Below are 19,706 nucleotides of genomic sequence, written 5' to 3' on the forward strand. Positions count from 1 at the left end.
CTTTGTGAGATTTTGGGCAAAGAGCTTCACGACTCTAGGTCAGTCGGTCAGTGGGTTGTTTTTGTGGTCCTACTGGGAACCAAGCTCTGGGCCTCAAATTCTGCACAAAGCGGGGTCGTTGAATTAAGGTCTGCTTCAGCATTAAGTTTATTGTATGTCAAACAAGTGGGAAATTTCTTAGTCTAACACTGCTGAGTCCTGTTTGGGTTTAAATTAGGTTTTATGCTCAAAAGTCCCATATGAACCACCTCGAAGTCAAGGTCGCCACCACAGATACTGACTGCACAGAGATGGACTCCAATTTCCCCTCCTTCCTCCCTTCACCTCCGCTAATTTCTCCTTGGCACTGAGGTGAGTTGCTGAGGGCCATCTGCTCTGATGGGAACACAACAGTAACAGATTCTCACTTCTGAAGACTCACATTCTCCCTCCTAAATGAGGGAGGATGCTGTGGGCTGGCTTAAGGGGAGGTCAACAGAGAAACTGTCATTTAATTTTACATTCTAGGGGCACCTGGGTGGCTCAGTCAATTAAGCATCCGACTTCAGCTCAGGTCAGGATCTTGTGGTTCGTGGGTTTGAGCCCTGTGTCAGGCTTTGTGCTGACAGCTCAGAGCCTAGAGCCTGCTTTGGATTCTGTGTCTCCCTCCCTCTGCCCCTCTCCCATTAGTACTCTGTATCTCTCTGTCTCTCAAAAATGAACAAAAATATTTTTCAAAAATTTTAATGAAAAAGAAAAGAAAAAAAATTTGCATTCCAGTTTCCAGAATCAAGCCTTTTGGACCCTAAAAGTACTTCACAGGCGGAAACATAAAATATCAACAAGCAGAGAGAAATGTGGATCCTAAAACTACTTCACAGTAGAAAACATAAATATCAACAAGCAGAGAGAAATGCCAGTGATGCTAGTTCCTTTTCAGCATCTGTCTTTGAACAGCCAAGGGGCACTGGGTAAAACCATGATCATGACAAGCTCTCAGTCCATCGCTTCCCCATAGGAAAGAGACATCAAGGAGCTACAAACACCTGATAGGAGGCCAGCAGTCTAGCCCCAGGTTTATTTCCACAAATTCTAGGGACCTGAATGATCATCAAAACCAGCATTCCCTCCCAGGGAGTTCCACAGATCCTTGTGCCCATGAGATGACCCTCATTTGACCCTGAAACTCACCCCCTTACTGAACAGTCCCCATGTGAGGAAACGGCACCTCTATTCCCCTACGTGCTCGAGCTAACATCTATCCCTTCCTTACCTCTTGCTTACCCCACGTCTCCATCCATCACCAAGTCCTGTCCATTCTACTGCCCCAACATTCCTAAGTTATCTGTTTATCTCTATCTCCCCCACCACCACCCTAGTTAAAGTCCTCATCATCTCTGACGTGGACATGCACACCAGCCCACTAAACCAGCCCCCACATTACTTTTGTTCCTCTTCCCATATTTCCAAATCAAGTCTTCTTTAGAAAGTAAAAACCTAGTCCATACCACCACCACCAGAAACCAGCAAGTTTCTGTCCTCTCCACTCTCCACCATCATGTGGCTTATCAGACTCTACATGTGGTCTCTCTACACCCCCACAGCCTTATCTGGTTCCACTTGCCCCCTACTCCCTATCTTCAAGGCCCCCAGCCTTCCCTCTGCTGCTTCAACACCCCAAATTCCTTCTTGCCTCAGGGCCTTTGCCCTTTGCTATTTCTCCTACCTGAAATGCCCTTCTCTTCTTCCCTTCATTACTCCCTCCTATCCCATCTAACTCCTATTTATCTTCAGGTCTCAGGTTCAAAGAAGTTGAGTAACTACCTTATGGAGTTGCAAAAAGCATTAGAGGAGATTATGCGTGCCAAAGTGCTTGGCACACTGCCTATGAATTCGATAAAAGTTACCTATGCATTATGAATGTTTAAATCAGAAAGTCCATTCTTATCCATGCCGGTGTATTCCTTCTTTCTTTCTCCTCTAAGTTAATACCTTTATCTTCAACTCTGGAAAGTCTTTTCACAATGCTCAGGAGGGAGACAAAAATTCTCTTATTTCTACCTAGACCTGGAAATCTCACAGATACTTTCCTTCCTCTCCATCTTATATAAACTTTATGTTTCATTCCAGTACTCAAACCCCCCCTTCCTCCTAAGATATAGATGATCCAATTCATATGTAACATTACGCTTCCATATTCATTCCTTTACACATTCACTCAAGATTCATTAGCATCCGCCAGGCTCTGTGCCAGGACAGGGGGACACACCCACAGGGATGACAGAGAACCTGCCCTTGAGGAATTCAACAGAGAACAGCAACTACAAAAAATTACAATGAGCTAGAACAGATATGCATAAGACTGCACACTGAGAAGGAAGCACGGACCTCTGCAGAGGAGATGGCAGGAGCCATAGTGGGTGGAGAGGCTTCACTTGGCCTGGCATTGAAGGGTGCATAGGAGTTCACCAGGTTAGGGGAGAATAGAAAAGGTAGCACCACCAGGGGCTTCTCTGCACTTTGGCTCAGAAAAGGGATAAGTGAGTAGGCAAAGGCCATGAGGTCTGGAAGCCCACTGCATGTTCAAGGACTACCAAAGGGTCTGATGAGGCTGGAGGTAAGTTGAGCAGGATGCAGGAGAAGCTCAGGCAAAAAGGTTTCCTTGGTGGGACGCCTGACGGCTCAGGCGGCTGAACGTCTGACTCTTGGATTCAGCTCAGGACATGATCTCACGGTGCATGAGTTCAAGCCCCACATCAGGCTCCATGCTGACAGTGCAGAGCCTGCTTGGGTTTCTGTGTGTCTCTCCCTCCTTCTCTGTTCCTCCCCGTTCATGCTCTCTCTTTCTCTCTCAGAATAAATAAATAAATGTTCAAAAAAAAGAAAAGAAAAACAAAATCCTTCTAAAAAAAGAAGAAGAAAGGAAGGAAGGAAGGAAGGAAGGAAGGAAGGAAGGAAGGAAGGAAGGAAGGAAGGAAGGAAGGAAGAAAAGGTTCCTTTGCTACCAGATAGTGAAGAACCTCAAAAGCCACATTAGGGGGCTTAGACTCTACCCCATAGTCAAGGTTACAGAAAAACCTGGCAGCAGCATGGAGGGCAGGTGAATTATTGGTAGAAGAGACAGAAGACAAGGAGACCAGTTAGGGGGCCACTGTGATACTACAGTCAGGGACAGGGAGAATCAACTGGGAGGTATGTATTAAATTTCTTCCATAAAGTAGGCATTTCACATGTTGACTGACAAATCCGGGTTTGCTAACATTTACAAGAGCTCTGTGGATGTGGTGCCACAAGGCTAATTTCAAATGCTAAGTTTCTGGTAGTAGAGGTCACACACAGCCTTTCCTTTATAGTGTCCAGCTCAGAGTCCTGTTCTACCCACAGTTAGTGGGGATACCGATATGCTATGCGGCCGTTACTGCTGCTGATACAATGCATGGAGCTCCCAGCCCAAAACTGACATGAGGGATGTAGAGCAGGCAACCCCAGGATCAATGTATGTAACTGACTTTGTAAACCTATAAAGAGGAAGTCAGTCTGAGAGAAAGGGTAGCTTCTAAGCAAAATATAAGTGTCATATTTACCCCTCACCTGTTGAACTCCTACTCACACTGCAAGGCCCAATTCAGATGCACCATGGGAGACACTATGAGATTTCATGACAAAGTGTGGTAGAGTTGAGGGTAAGGATGTCTACCCTACTTTGCCTTAGAATGAGGATGACCCTGGGGCCACACAAACTTGTAAAAAATACAGTGGCACCTGAGGGGATGCAGGTTGGAGAGCACAAGATTAGCTGTTGGAATACAAATGGTAATCCCACAAGGGCATCCCCAGCAGGATGTGGTAGAGGTGATGCTTCACCCTTGGCACCTGGCAGGAAGCAGACGTCAACTACAGATGAGAAGACTTGATCTTGGCACATGTGAGATACTCTGTGGCACCCAGAACTGCCAGGCCCCCAACTGGATTTTCCCTTCTGCAGAGGGACATGAACATAGGGTTACAGCAGCCACCAGAGAAGTGGAGTGAGGATCAGGAGTCTCTAGGATTGATCGGTCTTTAATCAGATTCAAAACCCATCTATGCACGGCAGTTTTCACCACTTGATCTCATTTAATGCTGCCCACAAATACAGAGGAGCTGGTGGATGAAGAAACTGAGGCCCACTTAAGCTCCCCAAGGTCCCTCAGCCAGCATGTCCCGCAAGCCAGAACCTGAGCCCATGACTGTGTGAGCCCAATACGGCTCATCCCCCCAAATGTCAGCCGCCTTGGATCATTGCTCACCAACGCAACAGAGTCCGCAGTACTGGGGACAGAACTGTTGGCTCGATCTTCCAGGGAAGATTCCAGACATAATGATTCATGAAAAAGGAAAAAAGAAAAATAACAATGTGCTGTCAGCGAGGAGCGTTCAAGGGCTTCCTTCTGCACTGCAGGAACTGGACTTGCTCTGAGCCAGGTGTTTCCATGCAGCCAGCCAGATGGCGGCCTTTGGAGGGATGTAAGGCCTCAGGGAGAAAGGAATGCAGCCTGCTCTTGAATCACACCAACAGACGACATGGGGCAAGCCAGAGTCCGCGCAGCTCAGATGGGTGCCTAGCCCCGAGAATTTATTACCATTCTCTGGCCTCTCCCTCTCATCCTGCGAGACCTAGCTTTCAACTCCACCCCCACCCCCACCTCGCCTCGCTTTCTGAGTTGGGAATGAAAGGCCTCAGGCCCCACCTTCCACCCCCATGACTGTCTCTAGAGCCAGAGAGGGGCTGTTGTTTTGATGGGCGTTTTCCTCCAAAGCCAGTGGGAGAAATGCCCATGGATCAAGTTTAGCTCAAGTGCCCAAGTGAACCTCCCATTAGCATTTCAGAGATGCAGCTAATCACCAAGGGCCATAAACTTGAGGGAGGGAAGAAGGAAGAGATGCCTGCTTCTCCAGCAACATGGACTGTTCTCAGGGGATGACCAAGTAGGACTGGAGAAAGAAAACGCCCTTGCAAAACACAAGCCCTAGCACCTATCTACCCGGGGGAGACAACAGGCAGAGGAACCTGTGGCACAACCACCAGCAGTTTCATAAGCAGAACTTCACTGTGCTGGTGCGGAGAAAGAACGCCTAGTAAGTCTCGCACGCCCTTGTCTTGGGCTATGGAAACACCTTTAAGAATTATTGGCTCCCAACCATCTCATCTCCTGGGGAGACAGAGGAAGTGCCTTGGGCTAAAGCCAGATTTGTCTACTAGCTACTTTGGTAAAAGTGGTCCGGCATCTAATAATATTTTACAACCACACAATGCTTGATGCTTTCCAAAAGCACATTTATATTCATTATTCATTCGACCCCACATGGCCTCTGTGCACAGTTGAGAATGTGAGATGTCCAAAACCTTAGTGTGGGGCCGGCAGGCAGGTTCCTGGTCTTGCGATCCCCCCTCTGCTGCCCTCCACTCCTCGCCAGTTCTGTTGGGTGGGCAGCTGAGGAGAGGTCATCCTGCTTCCCACAGCACAGCACTTCACAGTTTATGATCCTTCCCAAACTCTGAGCATGGACTAACAACAGAATGAACAAATTCCTTGTCATCACGTGAGATGGGTAGGGTAGATATCACCATTCCATTTTCCAGGTGAGGAAATGAAGCTTATGAGTCCCTCTGACACGTGTGGCTTCCCCTGAGATTGTGAACTGAGATTCATTCATTGTGAACTGAGACCCAGGATTTTTGATGCCCAGCGTGGCAGATTAAATGCAGCAATGATCCCATTTCTGCAATCCTTCTTTCCTATACCCACAATCTTTGCCTCGTGACTTTACAGTTCTTCTCTCACTAAAGAAGTGAAATCTATTTCCCCATCCCTTCAATCTGGGCTGGCCTATGACTTGCTTTGGCCAGGAGAATGTGGTGTGCCCATTCCAGGCTGGACCCCAGGGGCCTTGAGTATTTCTACTCACTCTTACACACCAGCCATCACCAAGAGCACGTGCCTGGGCTAGCTGTGGGAGGATAAGAGACACAAGGAATGGAACTGTGTTACCCTAGTTGCCTTTGTCGCCCCAGCCAAAACCAGCCCACCCCGGACATGTGAGTGAGCCCAACCAAGATCAACAGAGCTGCCTAGCTGACCTCCAGATAACTCCAGAAGCATGAGCAATAAACACATGTTACTACAAAAGGCCCCTGAGGTGAATGTGGTTGTCATGCACAATTCTGTGGCAGCAGCTAACCAGAAACATAGCACTTGTTTCACCCATCTGTTCATCCACCCATCCATCTACCTGTGCCCCTATGCATTCATTCAATGTATTTGTTGAGTGCTTACTGTGTGTCCAGTACTGTTCTGGACACTAGGAATATGGTGGTGGGCAGACAGACCCCACCATGCCACCATGGAGTGTGCAGACCAGGAAGGAGGACTGACAATTATACCTCAGTGAGATGGACACTGGGGTGGGGGCAGGACAAGGACAGGGTGTAGCACAGGCATAGAACAGATGAACCTGACTAAAGAAAGCATGTGCCAGGGCAGTTAGGAGGGCTTCCTGGAAGCAGTGATATGTAAGTGGAAATCTAAAGGCTGAAGAAGAACCTGTGGGGTGCAGCGAGGGTGTCAGGGAGGCTTCTTCCCAGCAGAAGACACAGCCTGGCACAGGCCTGATGAGACACATCACTGGCTGGTTGGAGACCTGAAGTAAGATGGTGGGATAGGAAAAGGGAATCCTGAGGGGCAAGCACTCGGAAGACCCTATCATCACCCCAGGTACTTCTTCTGTATTTATTTTCAAGGTCAAGGGAAATGCAGAAGAGGAAACAGGAGCCTTCTCTATGCATAAATAAGGGCCACAGAACATTTCCAGTGCACCCTCAGAGGAGGTGGGCCTGGGAACAGCCTTCTGAGGGCAGCTGGAGGAGTTCTTGCATCTGGACCATAGGGGCATTTGCTACCGGCCTAGAGCTACAGGTTCTTTGCCCTTCTCACACAGAACCTGAGCCAGGACAGGAGAGCTAGAGCCTAGAGCACTGTTCTCAAGCAGCCAGTTGGAAGAAAACAAAAGTATGTTTCACCTCTATGAGAAAAGAAAAGATAATCCTAAAAAAGACTGTATGTTGTGGCATTCCTTCCTTCAGCCCACAAGTATTCTGCAAGCCCCCCACCACATGCCATAGAGGACTAACCGATAACTGGACTTTGATCTTGTCCTCAGAGGCCCCACGTCTTTCTATACAGGCAGAGCCTTGTGGGGGCAATCTGTTGAACGTGGACACTAGGGAAATTGTTTTGAAGCTGGGTGAGAATAGCAAGACCTTATTTTTATTTAGATTATGTATTTATCTGGGGTGGCCTAGGGAGGTTGCCTCAAGCCACTGTTTGGCTCAGCCACTGAGTAGGGAACTCTACAGAGTGTGTAAAGGTCTGTAGTACAGTGAACAGGTGGTAAGAGGTGGTGGCAAGATTCAGATGGCATCTTAGCAGCTTGGAAGAGGGCAGGATGGGCTGTATCTGAATGAGCGAATCAGTTAAGGCTTCTAGAAAGAAAAAGGAGTCAAGAACTGAGGAGAATGGGGGAAAGACCTAGAGAGACAAAGCTACCCAAAAACATGGAGGTACGGAAGCCTGGAGTCCACCTGGGGACTCATTCTGGATGCCTGAGGCATAGCCATCAACAATACGAAAAAGGCAGAATGTCAGCTGGAAAGGCAACTTGGAGCCAGGTCAAAGAAGAGAAGGAGGCTGAACTTTATCCAGAAGATATTAAGTCAAAGAATGTGACATCAGGGGTGCGTTTCAGGAATATTTATCTGTCTGACCAACGAGATGGGCTGGAAGGAGAGACCAAAGCCAAGGGGAATAGTTCAGAAGATACTGCCAGAACTGGCCAGAGAAGAGGAGACAGATGTGAGAAGCAGATGCCAAATGACTTGAGGACTGGCTAGAGGGAAAGAGCAGAGCCGAAGGTCATCCCAAGGTCTCATGTCTGTGAGGACGGCTGTGAAATCCAAGGCCATAGGAAAGCCGAGAGGGGCTGCAGGTTTAAGGGAGGTGGCAGTCAGATGTGGGGGGGGCTGGATTATCTAAGGGGGCAGCAAGGAGCTGGAGGGAAAGCAATGGTAAGGAAGGGAATGCTGCTCTTGAAAGACAGGTTTGGAGATGAGAAAGAGGAAACAGTGAGAGCCAGCTGGAAGGAAACCTCGAAGCTGCAAGGGAGGGAGAAGCCATGACAGACTGGGTTTCTGAGGACTCCTGCTCCTCCTTCCCACCACTGCAGGTGCCCTGTGAGGATGCTGTTCTCGATCCCAGCCCACCTCCATTGGGCCTTACTTATCCCCTGGGCCTGGAATACGGCCTGGCAAATCAGAGATGCTCAGGAAACCTCTGTTAACCACCCAGAAACACCTTTCACGGTGCCTGTCTGGCCACAACCCCAGGCAAGGGGAGTACAACAGGATCCAGCCCTTCACCTCCAGTGACTAGACCAGGAATGGACAGTAAATCAAGCTGGCAGTAGGCAAAGCATATCTACTCACAGGCTTGTCTCTCTTCCAAATGTTTTTAGTAAGACACAGGGGTCTTTGATGCCAGTCACGACAAGCCATGCAGACTCTGGGCTGGTGGCTATCTTGGGCCACGTGCAAAGTGAGGAGGTGGAGGAAGCTGGTGTTCATAGACTGAGGCAGGAGACTGGAGCAGAAATAAGCAGGGACAAAACCCATACAGGCCTGGCACGTGAGCACAATGGCCTCCACTCCTAACCTCCCCATTCCCTCCCTGCACGACTGCCCTAGTGCTGTTCTCAGTCCCTGGGCATTGCGGTGGGCACTGTGGTGAGCCACCAGATTCACCTTCAGGAAGGAAGGCCTCCTTCCCTCAGCCACTGGGACTGCTGGCAGCCCTCTGTGGAGATTGAAGAAAAGTGCCTCACTGTAGGTCACACTGCCTTCCAGCAGCAGTCCACATCCATGACTGATCAGCATGGGGACAGAGGCCTGGGTCCTTGGCGCCAACTTGAGACAACTCTGAGGGGCTCTCCGGGTTCCAGAGTATCCCACGGAGTTGGCTGAGGCCCTCACTGGTACTGCACCAGCACTCAGCTGCCTCCTCTGTCCAACTCTCCTGCCTCTGCCTCACTGTCACGGGCACTGACCCAACTGAACTCCCTAGGAGATGTCCCTCATAGTAATCTCCATCTCAGCACCTGTTTCCCAGGGAACCCCACCCTCGACAGCCCTAACATCATCCATTATATCCTTACAATAAATTCTTTGTACATTAGCCAGCATGAGTAAGTCTTGATTAGACTGACAGTACACTGACGGTACCAGTTTTTTAAAAATACATTTCAACTGTGATGACTCCTTCTTCTGTATTCCCAAGAGCCCTTACTCCAGTACTTTGCAAAAATAGTAATAATAATAATAGGTAACTTTTATTGAGTAAATTCTATGTGCCAGGCATTGTTCTAAGCATTTTATAAGGATTATGGAATCCTCACAGCAACCATCTGGGGCAGATGCTATTATCCCCAATTTACAGATTTCAAAAGATCAAAACTGAGGCATGCCTTCCCAGAGTTGCACGATTAGGCAGGGGTAAAGTCAAAATGAAAATCCAGCCTGCCAGACACACAACCTGTGTCCCTAACCATACTCAACCGTGCCTACAATTACAATGTCAAAGAGTCAATGTTTTGAGCTGGATGAGGGCTTATAAATTATCTAGGCCAGTCATATTATCTCACTGAGGCTCAAAGGGATGATATTTTTTGTACTCAAGGTCACACAATCCAGTTGCAACATGTGAGCATTTGCTTACGCAAAATAAAAATATTCATGTGGCATGGATCACTAAATCTACTCCTGAAACCAATATTACACTGAATGTTAACTAACCAGAATTTAAGTAAAAAAATTTTTTAAAGGTAAAAGCCTTAGATTTATACTGTCTAGTACAGTAGCCACGAGCCACATGACCCTGAATTGACATGCAGCTAGTTCAAATGAAGATGTGCCCTAAGTGTAAAATGCACATCAAATTTTGAAGAATTAGGACCCCTAAATGTAAATTATCACTGTAATAATTTTTATATTGATTGCATATTGAAAGGACAGCACTTAGAATATATTGAGTTATATAATAAATATTACTAAAATTAATGGTACCTAATTACACATGTGATTTACATTGTATTTCTATTGAAAAGTGCTGCCCCAGAACATAAATGAATTTATTGAGTCATTGTACCACTCTTGCTTGTGAGAAAAAAATAAATCCTTATTAAGTTGCAAAAATAAATATATGCGCATGTGGCAAAAAAGAGAGGGATGAAAAATATTTGAAAAATGTAATTTTCTCCATAACAAATTATCTTGTGATATGCACTATACTCATGGCACATCACTATATAGCTTACATATACATATTACTGTATACTGTTATCTACACTAAAAAATGTATATTATATTTTAAGAGTAGTTTCAGGAACTGGCATGGCCTGACATGCTGACTTTGGAATCCAAACCCCTGTAAGGCAGATCTTCCTCTGAAGGAGCTGATGGCAAACACAGAACTAGAACCTGGGTCGCCTGACTCACCACCCACTTTCCCTCCACCATTCCCACCTACGTCCCCCTCCATTTGTTTATGTTGTTTTATTTTGAAGGAACCAAACCGGTTTAGAACATTGCCACACAACTATTTAGAAAAACTCGGAACCAGAGACTCAAGCTATTGAGTCAACGTGAATACCCACACTCCAGCCATGCATTCTCCATCACTGTTTCTAATTAAAGGACCGGCTGACACATTACACATCTCCTTGGGAAGCATCCCATCTACCACATATTCTCCCATATGTCCCTGGATTTATCCTTCTTGCCTTTTTCATTGGCATCCTCACCTTCATCACCAAACAGTGTTCATTTATTCACCACTGCCATCCCTGGGAATGATGTAAGACACTAAACATTGTGACTCAAAATAGACCAACTGCTAGATGTTAAGGAGGACATGAGGATACAGGACAATATCCCAATATCTCTGGCCCCAACCAACCTCACCTCTGCCTCCCAAACCCCATCCCCATTAAATTCATTATTTCCCAAACCACTCCAGGTACACTCCTACCTCAAGGTCTCAACTAGCCTTCCCACCCCTTTCCACTTACTTAAATTCCTTTCTTTCTTCAGTTCCCAGTCCAAATACCCCCTCCTCTGAGAAGGCATCCTTGTTCATGTGATAGAAACAAGAGAGGCAAAGGGACATTTAGATAATTGACATTAAATATTATAATCGGGAGGTCACCGATTACAGGCTGAAAGGATAATGAAGTTTACTTTCTTTCTTTTTTTTTTCCCTGCCAAAACCTGGAATCGATAGGGCACCTGAGTGGCTCAGTCGTGAAGCATCTGACTGTTCATTTTGGCTCAGGAGACCAAGCCTTAGACTGAGCTCTGTACTGGCCATGAAGCTTGCTTGGGATTCTCTCTCCATCTCCCTCTCCCCTCCCCCACTAGCACACATGTGTATGAGTGCTCTCACTAAAACAAAACAAAACAAAACAAAACAAAACAAAACAAAAAAAACCAACCTGGGATCTAACCATGAAGGTTTCTTGAATCTACAAAGTGTTGAAGTGTTTGGCACACTACAAATTTCTGAATTTGGTGCAAACCCATTAAAGTCAGGAGACTTTACATAAAAGTTCTGGCTTTATGGTTTATCTTGAGAGACTAGTGACCTGGCAACACCGAGTTTGCTTCTTAATGGCATCGATCAGATGAAAGGAAGTAGAAACTGCCCTGTCTGCACTTCTTTCTTTTTCCACAAAAGTTTTTATTTTAAATAATCAATAGTTGTGTAAATTTGCAACCAACATAATCACCAATTTTTAGGCTCAATCTTTTTCTTTTTGCATGCCATTTTAATCTCAATATTCACTTTTCTTCTGAATAAAGTTTGCACTTTACTATTTCTTTCAATATGTGTCAATGTGTGCTAAGGCTTCTTCTTTTTTGTATAAGTGAACATGCCTTTGTATCATCCTCACTCTTGAGTGCTACTTTAGCTGAGCACAGACTTCTAGGTTGACAATTCCTCTTCCTCAGCATTTTCAAGATACTTCTTCATTGTCTTCTGGCAGCTGTTGTTGCTGATGAGAAGTTTGCTGTCAGGCTAATTGTTGTTCCTTTGCAGGTAATTTGTCTTTTCTCTGTGGAGCTTTTGAGACTCTGTCTGCATTCTTGAGATTCTGAAGCTGCGCTTCAATATAAGGTGTAGATTTATTTTTGTCAATCACGATGCTCTTTTCTATCTCAGCTCATGTCTTTCTTCCATTACGAGAAAATGTGCATTCCATAGCAAATACCGTTCTTCATTTCCTCAGTTTTCTTCTTCTGGAACTCTGATTGACATACATTCTCTATGTATCTCAACTGCCCTTTCATATTTTCAATTGCTCACTCTGACATCTAATCCATGATTCTTTCTTCAGTTATGTCCAGTACTGAGGCTCTCCCATCTAGTGAGATTCTACTAAGAAATTAAAAAGCATACTGTGTATTTCCTAATTTCTAATTTGTTCTCTTCATGTCCTGTGTTCTTGTTTTGTCTCTGCTAACTTTTTATTTCACTATTCTTTTTTACAGATGTTATTCTTTCCTTCAACCCTTTGAGGATCTTTATCACACATATTTGAAAGTCATTATTAGCTTTTGCTCTTATTTCCTGTGAATTCACCTTCCTGTTGGTGGTGGCACTGGCTATATGCCTTTATTTCTTTCTCCTTTTTTTTGGCCACAGTTTTCTTTCCAAGTGTTTAGAATTTGGAATTGTAGATGCATCATGAACAGGATGTGAATTTTGTGTTTGTTGCATATTCTCTCCTTCTCTCTCTCACTTTCTCTCTTTCCCCGTCCCTCCCTCTGGCATTTTGTAGTTGGCTTTTTCTGGCCCACAAGAGTCCAGAATCAGACTACAGTGGCAGAGCTCAGCTACCATGGTGATATAGGAGACATCGCATGTCTTGCCATTGAGCCATTGTGACTTTCCAGGTATTAACTGGAAGGACACATGGGCACATCACTTTGTATTTGCCATAGCCTTGGGCAGCAATCAAGAAACTTTTTACCAGTCTTCTTCCCCAGGTGAGGGAACTCTATTCTAGTCCCATATTTCAAGCAGTAAGTCTGGCTCTGGGACCTGCCTCTTTGGGACACTTTATTTCCCTCTATGTACTGTATTCTAGGAGGAGTTTTGCCACATGGTCTCATCATTAAAGCACTGAGGCTCCAGCCTACAAGTGGAGAAGAACTGCACTGGCCAGGGGAGCAAGAGCTACTGACCTATCTCCTAAGAGATGTCAACCAGTTCTGGAAAAGTAAGGGCAGTGGGGAACACCTGGGTATGTATTTCAACACACAGGATGCAGCCAAGCACAGCAGGGCTTAGCACCTCAAAGGGGCTCCCCTGTATCCTTCATTCACAGATAAATACAAATATGTATTATGACTATACTCTGTACTGCCAAGCACTTTAGTTTTCTTTAATATTCCAAGTATGGATCCTTGAATGTATGTGAACCTTTCAAGATGTTTATATTTCTAGGGGGTATATTTTTCTTGGGGATAATGAATCCTGTATATGTTACTTCCAAAAAACCCATGATGTTTATTGAATATTCACTAGGTACTAGGTACTATTTAAGCACTTTATACACTTTAGTAACTTTCAGCCCCAAAACAACCCTATGAGACAGGTACTGTTGTTAGCCTTATTTTATGGAAAGGGAAATAGAACTTTGGCCAAGATCCACAGCTGGTAATGGTAGAGTCTGTCCCTAGAGCACCAATTCTTGGCTGGCACACTATTAGCCTTCTCTAAACTATGTTGGGGGACACCAGGAATTAAAGTAAGAGGACCCTAAGAGGAAAATATAACACAGGCCAAAGGGTTGAGGACAACTTTTACAACCTATAACCATACATATGCAGACACCAAACAGGTAAAATACAAACTTCTACAGGCAGAGGGACAACTTCCTGTTACACCGGCAGTAACTCAGTAGATAATAGTAAAGGATATTTTTAGGCTTAGGGAAGATTCTTTAAAGGGAAATTCAGATACAGAGGTTGCTCTTGTACCATTCAGTAAATAACAGCCCCTGTTATTTTCACCTAATCCTTTTGTGGTCTCTATGAAAATCCAACTAAAATAACTCTTCCAGGCATTATGAAGAAGTAGTGAGCCTGGCTGGAATGCCAGCGCTATGTAAGAGTGAAGCCCCTTCCTAGCTAAAGTGAAACCATGCGGCCCACCAGGGATTCTGCCCAGCTGTCTTATCTGCTCATAGCTGGGAGGGTTCTATATGATACTCTCACAGAAGGTACCAATCAATCTCTTATAAAAAGTTGGAGGTGAGGAGGGATTCTAGTCAAATCGGAGGGTTTTATTAACCAAGTTCTTCTTGAGTTTTTGCTCCATGAGCCAGAGAAGGGCAGTGAGTTATTTCTGTAGCTGCCCTGTGAACATGACTGGCACATCCAGGTTCCTATGTAAAGAGGGATACACTGACAATATTAAGTACTTTCAGCTCTCTCTGGGTGAAGTTTATTTCACAGTAATATTCCCTTAGGTTCACACAGCACTTTGCTTTTCAAACAATTAAATTTACATGGCTGATTGACTTGATTCTCCCCAAAGCCCAAGAGGTGGGTATTAATTATCCCCATATCCCAGATGAGGAATTATCCCATATCACCTACCTAAGGTCCTTCAAGAAGGAGGTAGCAAAGCTGGGGCTCATATCACTAACTTAACCTTCTCTGTAGAGAAACTGAAGAAGCTAATTCGACCTCTTCACACAGTAGGAAAGGTACAAAATTGCAGACAGGCATGCACAGCAGTAATGTTCCTTGGGTGTCATTTCCAGAGTAGACCTGGGTTTCTCCTAGGGAATTCAGTACTAAAAATCCCTTGAAGGTAGGCTCATCCTCACCCCAGTCTGCACCATAATCCAGAACTTGGTGGTGTGAAGGCCTTAGTAATCTGCAGGACACAGTGCAATGGGTTGGCCCAAATGAAGCCCCTATTTTCAAGCTCCATGGCAGAGCCCATCAGCGGTCACAGGAGCCTCTCCAACTCACCCTAGTCCCTTCCTGCTTATATTCCTGACAGTGAACCCCTCTGACACCAGTTCAAGCCCATGTCAGCACACAGGGCAGCAAAATGCAAAGTACATCTGCCCCTGGCTCGAACCCATGTTCCATGCTCTGATCCTGAGGCTGTAACTCTCTTGGCCTATCCATCTAGATTCCAGTTGCTACACCCACCTGCACCAAGGTTCTCCATGTCAGACCTCTCCTGACTCCTGGCATCTGCCCGTCCTTGAGTTCTTGGCCCTTCTCTTGGCATGTGTCAATCTTCGTAGACCCAGATGACACCTCAGCAGTTGACATCTGCTGAGTCTGCTAATCCTGCTTTCTGGGACCAGATGTTTCATAACATTCACCTCCCCTGCTCAGCTCACCTGGCTTCACCACCCACCTCCCTCTGGTCTCTGCAAGCCATGCCACGGTAGGACACCATCAAATATCTATTTGTCTTTCATTCACTTAACAAGCAATCAATAAGCAAAACAAGGCACGCTGCTATGCACCATGACCTGACAGAAAGACAACTAAGACACAATTGTTGGCCCAACCATTTAACAATTAATTACATGTAATCGGGGGTCTTAAATAAATTTGTGTTTATATTCTTGTCTTTCAAACAGACAACATGCTCCTGAAAGTAAAGACTATGTCTCATATTGTTCCATTTTTTCCTCAACCCCACCCCACCCCACTATACAAGTTCTACATCCAGCCTTCCCCCTGACATTTTGCCAGGAAAGGGAGTCTAGCAGGGCCACTCTGCCCATTTTTTTAAGATTTATTTATTTTTGAAAGAGAGAGAGAAAGCACATGTGTGTGTGTGCGGGGGAGAGGCAAAGAGAGGGGGAGATAGAGAATCCAAAGTATGCCTGCCTATTTTTAAAAACTACAATTTATACTGTTTTTCTCTAACTACCTGTGAAATGAACAGATGGAAAACAGCAGGTGAAAAGACAGGCCTCCCAGCTATGGAAGGAAAATGGGAATCTGCATGCAAGCCCCACTTGAGAATCCAGTTGGACATTCTCCTCTCCCATCAGCCTGCATATTGCAGCATGTTGCCTTCCACAAGGAAGCTGGATCACGTCTCTTCCCCTTGAAGACCTCCAGGAATCCTCCATTTCCTCAGCTCAGCTTAGCCAAGTATTCAATGCCCTATCAGATCAGGTAGTAGCTGACAACATGGACCCGGGAGCTGGGCTGTCTAGATCCAAATCCCAGCTTTCCCACTGTCTGATCTTGGGTAAGGCACTTAAAAAGTCTTGTTCAGAGTAATGCCTACCTCATGGGGTTCTGCTAGAAATGAAAGAGTTAATAAGATTTCACATATTTTGTGGTGGTTTTACAATTTGGCCACAAATTCTCTGGCCTCCTCTCTTCAAAAGGGGCCTATAAGCATCCTTCACCTCTCCTTAAGTGACTTGTTTCTAATGCATAGGATATGGCAGAAGTGACAGTGTACGCCTTCTGTGACTAGGTCACACCGGCATGTGGGTTCCTCCTTACTCTTCTCTGGGGGATCACTTGCTCTGAAATCTGGCTACTTTGTGGTCAGGACACTCAGGTGGCCTTATGGAGCAGTCCAAATGGCCAGAAACTGAGGTTCTCTGCCAATAGCCCCATTAGTTAGATATCTTCAAAGTTAGAGAAAAACAACTTGAGCATCAAAATAATAATTACTGTTACAGATTAGAACCCACAGAATAAAAAAGAAATTCACAAGTCTACACTGACATAAGTGAATGAATGAATAAAAGAGAAGTGAAAGCTCTGCCTTGCAGTAAAATTCCAAATAATAAATGTAGAAGGAATGATGGAATTCTAAAAATCAACATTTGGCAAAAGATGGTGCTCAAACTACAGGGTGAAAGTTTGATGAGGAATAGAATATTTATATAGTCTCAGAGCAGTTCCCACAAAATGCTTATTAAATACTAATTAATTGGCAAGTACAAAACACTGGTTAATTAACCTTGCAATGCAGAAACCTGGCAGATACTATCTTAATCAACTGATAAATGTCAGTATCACCAATAAGGGGGCAAACTAACATCATGTGACTCTGGATACAATGCACTGAGAAGAACTCAGAGGGGCCAGAGCCTGTCACATTCATCTCCTCATCCTCACCGAGGGGTGGCTCCTTCTTCCTGAGTGCTGTGTGCCATCACCACACCAGGAAGCACCGGACATGTGTCACCTCATTTGATCTTCACAAGAACCTAAGCTCTGAGAAGTGAAGAATGTACCCAAGGTCATTCAACCAGGGAGAGGCAGATCCTGCTTTATCCATCTCCACATCGGGTCCCTTGGGCATGGAATAAATGTAGAACCCAGTCCTTTCTTCAGCTGTAGGAGGTTTCTGGGAAACTCCGGGCAGTTGCCCCCAAGACAGAGCTGCACTGTTCTTCCTTCCTCTGATAAATATCAGAACGAGCCATTGGAGCAATACTACTTGGCAATGAAAAAGAATGAAATCCTGCCATTTGCAGCAGTGTGGATGGAACTGGAGGGTATTATGCTGAGTGAAATAAGTCAGTCAGAGAAAAACAGGTATCATACATTTTCACTCATACGTGGAACTCGAGAAACTTAATAGAAGACCATGGGGGAAGGGAAGGGGAAAAAATAGTTTCAAACAGAGGGAGGGAGGCAAACCATAAGAGACTCTTAAATACCTAGAACAAACATGACTGATGGGGAAGGCAAGGGGGAGGGGAAAGTGGGAGATGAGCATTGAAGAGGGCACTTGTTGGGATGAGCACTGGGTGTTGTATGTAAATGATGAATCATGGGAATCTACTCTCGAAACCAAGAGCACACTGTATGTTAGCTAACTTGACAATAAATTATATTTAGAAAAAAATAATAATTAAAATAAAATTTTAAATTTAAAAAATTTTTTAAAGAATCGGCCATTGGAGCAGGGAGGGGAAATGCTGCATGCAGAGTACAAATGTTGTAGTTCCGGCCCTGGCCCTCATACACAGGCAACTTACTCACACTTGCTCAGTCTCTACCTCCCCCAACTTTGGATGGAGCAGTGGTTTTCAAACCTCTTTTAGTAGCCAAATTATTCTTCAAGCAAATGTTTTCACAAAACTTACTATAGGATAGCAGTGTTATTTTGCAATAGCCAAAAGGTCCATAAATGTCTATGGATGGATGAGTGGATAAATAAAAAATGTGCTATACACATACAACAGAATATTATTCAGCCTTAAAAAGGAAGAATATTCTGGCATGTGCTACAATGTGGAGGAGCCTTGAAAACATACTCAATGAAATAAGCCAGACACAAAAGGACAAATACTGTACGATTTCACTTACACATGGTTCCTAGAGCAGTCAGATTCATAGAAAGTAGGAGGGAGGGTGCCAGAGCTTGGGGGAGGGGAATGGAGAGTTAGTGTTTAATGGGCACTTTCAGTTTAAGAAGACAAAAAAGTCCTAGAGACAGATGGTGATGGCGACTGCTCAACAATGTGAATGTGCTTAATACTACTGACCTGTGGTATACTTGAAAATGGCTAAGCCGGTAAATTTTACATTATGTGTATTTTGCCACAGTTAAATAAGCACCTCAGTATATGCAATAGATGAAGAAAAAATCGTGAATGGGATATTAAGATGCTCCCTTAACACCCTCTCCCAAGAGCCTTAAAGAATCCCCCTATCCTTGAGGAACATCTGGGTCGGGGCTCCAGAAACAAAACCTGCCCATGTAGGTGGCTGCCTACAACTCTGAATCCTGAGCCCTCCGTGCTCCCTCTACTGCACTTGCAGGCTGCTGTAATGAAGTCCGCAGGAAAAACCACAACCAGGACAACCCTTCCAACATGGAGACACAGGGCTCCAGGACAATGTGGCAGATGGGAGCACACCCAAGGGAGGCTGACTTTGGGTGGGCCACCAAGGGTGGACAGGGCTAGGAGTCATAAACTCTACAACCTGGCATGCTACAGGCTGGACTCCACAGCTGCCTGTCCAGACTCTGAGCAAGTCAATCAACCCCTCTGAACCTCAGTTACCACTTCTGTAAAAAGGGAATGATAACAGGAGTGCCTACCTCATAGGGTGTGTCGAGGATTAACTGACATAATCCACATAGGATACACAAAATGCATAAATGATTCAAAAAGGATGAAGCTATATGACAGAGGCAGTGACTACAGTGGTCAAGGGCTGGGCTTTGGGGATAGACTGAATCTCAGTCCCAGCTCTGCCACTTACTAGCTGTGTGATTTTGAGAAAGTTACTTACCCTATCTGTACTTCACTTTCCTCCTCTATAAAAAGAGAGTGATCACTGTACCCACTTCTTAGGTTATCAGGAAGATCAAATGCAGTGATGAAGCTAAGGTTGTTAGAACAATGTCTGGTACACAGCAAGTATTCAGTAAATGTGAGCACTTACTGTTAGCATCATCTGCCCCAGATCTGTCTGATCAGGCTTCATAAGGCAGCAGCCCTGGCTGAGGTCGAGGGGGATGGAGCCCACATAACGAGGGCTGGTCTGTCTGAGCCAAACCTAGCTTAGATTCAGCCAAACCAAACACAGCTTGCAGGGCCTACCCCCACAGCCC

The 19,706-nt window shown here is 45.2% G+C and overlaps 1 protein-coding gene and 1 long non-coding RNA gene across 6 annotated transcripts in view; one reads left to right on the top strand and one right to left on the bottom strand.

The window, feature by feature from the left end:
* The window catches only part of SRGAP3 (SLIT-ROBO Rho GTPase activating protein 3), a 253,404-nt gene that overhangs the window by 148,602 nt on the left and 85,096 nt on the right, over window positions 1–19,706 (bottom strand). The gene's annotated exons all lie outside the window — the stretch shown is intronic.
* LOC115273639 lies at window positions 13,047–15,399 on the top strand. Its single transcript, XR_003900879.1, has 3 exons — window positions 13,047–13,114; window positions 13,216–13,371; window positions 15,279–15,399. It is a non-coding gene; the product is annotated as an uncharacterized LOC115273639 (long non-coding RNA).

Source organism: Suricata suricatta, chromosome 12, assembly GCF_006229205.1.
Source record: "Suricata suricatta isolate VVHF042 chromosome 12, meerkat_22Aug2017_6uvM2_HiC, whole genome shotgun sequence".
Lineage (NCBI taxonomy): Eukaryota > Metazoa > Chordata > Mammalia > Carnivora > Herpestidae > Suricata > Suricata suricatta.